Source organism: Quercus robur, chromosome 2, assembly GCF_932294415.1.
Source record: "Quercus robur chromosome 2, dhQueRobu3.1, whole genome shotgun sequence".
NCBI classification, from domain to species: Eukaryota; Viridiplantae; Streptophyta; class Magnoliopsida; order Fagales; family Fagaceae; genus Quercus; species Quercus robur.
The window spans coordinates 7,158,566-7,161,276 of record NC_065535.1 but is presented as its reverse complement, the minus strand read 5'-3'; positions in this window follow the sequence as shown (position 1 = coordinate 7,161,276).

The window sequence follows — 2,711 nt, the reverse complement described above, 5'->3', positions numbered from 1 at the left end:
GTCAATGATATTCTGGTAGTCCAATACTTTATTAGGTACACCAATTACAGAGTGTTGTAGATAGCTTTTCGTTCGAAAAATTTGTTGCTTATGGTAATTATAGAACCCCATACCCATCGCTTTCGTACTCACGTCCCCTCCTACTTTTCTTTTTCATTACAAATTTTTTATTTTTTATTTTTCCTATCCTTTTCTATTGCCTGGAGAAAGTGCCTTTAAAAATACTCGTGAAACTGTCTCTCTATCATTTTCCCACTGTTGTTGCATGGACCACACGAGGTACAGTTTTTATTTGTTTAAAAAATTTATTTGGTGCATTGCCAATGTTTTTCATTTCCTCCATTTGAATCATTCTAACAGTGCCATAAATAAAGAAAGCCACTTTCATATGTTGTCAATTGTCTTGCTCCTCATCAATAATATATAAGAGAAAAAAAAAAAAAAAAAACTAAACCTTAAAATTGTCAACATCAAACAAAATAATTCCCCAGGATGTCTGTGGGTTTGAAATTTGAACTTGGTACTATATAAATTCACTGATAACTAGACAATTAAGCATCATGTTTAAATTATTCAAACACTTCTAGTAGCACTGTTCTAGTTCTAACATTTGCAAATAAATATTATTCTTGAAACAAATACATTTGAAAAGAACAAAAATTGTTGTTAACGTTCTAATTGTGTGCCAACAATAATGAAAATGACATAAAGAGTTGAAAATAGGCAAAAAAAATAGACGTCGTTTCTGTTTGCCGTTGGATGTGACTTTGCAAGAACACTATCCTAGAATTAAGAATTAAACAAAGTAGAATAATGTTTTTGAAGAAGTGAAACAAGCTAAAAATATGGTTATCTTGTTGTTGTACTTGTTGAAATATCACACCCATTTGGATTCTCTATGATATGGTCAATGCATGGAATGTATTTTTTTTTTACCTGTCATTTCAACTGGGGGGAGATTAATAATTAGAAAAATACAACTAGAATAGTAAAATCTCTCAAAATGGGAAATGGAAGACACATGACTATATCAGATTCTTAAGTACTCCACCCATATAAAAAAAATGAAATAAAAAAAAAAGTCAGATCAAGTAGAATTCATCCAAATGTAGCCTGGAAGGAGTGTCACAGGGTCACAGGCACAACAGCACTCCAGCCAAAATAGAATAAATAGAGATCATGTGAGCCCAGGGATAATAGATCACTGGTCAATGAAAGCAATGATTTAAACAAAGATGGAGAACTTGGGGCACATAAGATGGTACAGGAGTATAATTGCTGGTGATTTTGAGTGCGAAATTGGTCATATCATTGCTGCACAGATGGTTAAGCTATTGCATATGGCATAAAAAGAAAGTCCCTAGCTTAGATTCTATTAATCATCTCATACATTTTGAATATATGCACTTCACATGTGAAAAAGGAGGATACTGCTGATATATGAAATACATTCACATTTAAAACACACATCCTCCATTTTTTTTTTCTTGCTTTTGTTCAAAGATAAGAGCTTTTTTCTTGCTTTTGTTTAAAGATAAGAGCTATGTGGTACGGATAATCTTTCTCTATTCATAAAGAGAAAATCTAGGATCAATCACAAACTTTTGTATTACAATTTTGATGTGACAGATAATAAGTGGTGGGTTAGTCTGCCATGTAGAATAAGTATGGAAAATGGTGTGATAAATTTTATAAATCTTATGATCCTAAAATAACTCATTCATAAATCTGCCAACTTGTATGGACGGAATTCGATCTAAGTGTTTGATGGATAGCAATGTATAATGTTTGTGTGTGTGTGTATTTTTGACTGGTCAAGTTTGGACTTCTATACCAGGGCCATGATCAAAGAGAAGTCCTAGTATTTCTATGATTGGGTTCCTTTTTTTGGGTCCAACCCAAGCTTTTCAATTGGTCTCTCTCAACACCAATTATTTTAACCCGGTCACCACTCATCATGTACAAATTCACTCTTTCAATTGTTTGGCTGAGGCCCAAATCTAAACTAGAGGCCATATCTTTGTTTACGCTGGGCCTAGACTGACCGCAACTGATTTTTAGTGGGCCTAATTCAAAATCATCAAACCAGATCGTGTGGACTCCAAGTCCACCATCCCTCTGTTTTGCACAGTAGTAAATTTTGTCAATAATCAACAACTAGGCCTTTTTTTTTTAATACAGGATGACCTCACTAACACACTACAGGCTTGTTTTTGGTAGCCCATAGCCATTGGGTCTAGTGATTCTCAATGACTCATAAGACCCATGAGTTTTTGGGTTCAAATTTTCTAACAAGAATATTGGGACTATTCTGAAAGGATTTAGAGGGGTATGCATTAGGAAATACAAAGTTACACACCCATGAAAAAATAGTCAAACTCTCAAGAATTCTAAAAAGTCATATTAAAACACTAAATACTATATCTAATCAAATTTTAATACGCACTACTTTAATTCACTTTTTTATTTTTTTTTAGTGTGTGTTTGGCATGGCTTAATTTTGTCCATTTATTTTATTATTCAGCTTATTTTTGCTACTATTCATGAGTCTCACTGCACTTTTTAGTACTATTTATAAGTCTTACTATACTATTTCAACTAATTTTTACCTTTATTTAAAGTACTTTTAGCAAAAAAAATTCATTTTCAGTAAAATAAACAGATCCCAAACAAATCATTAATGTTCATAACTTTTCTCTTTTTACCCATGT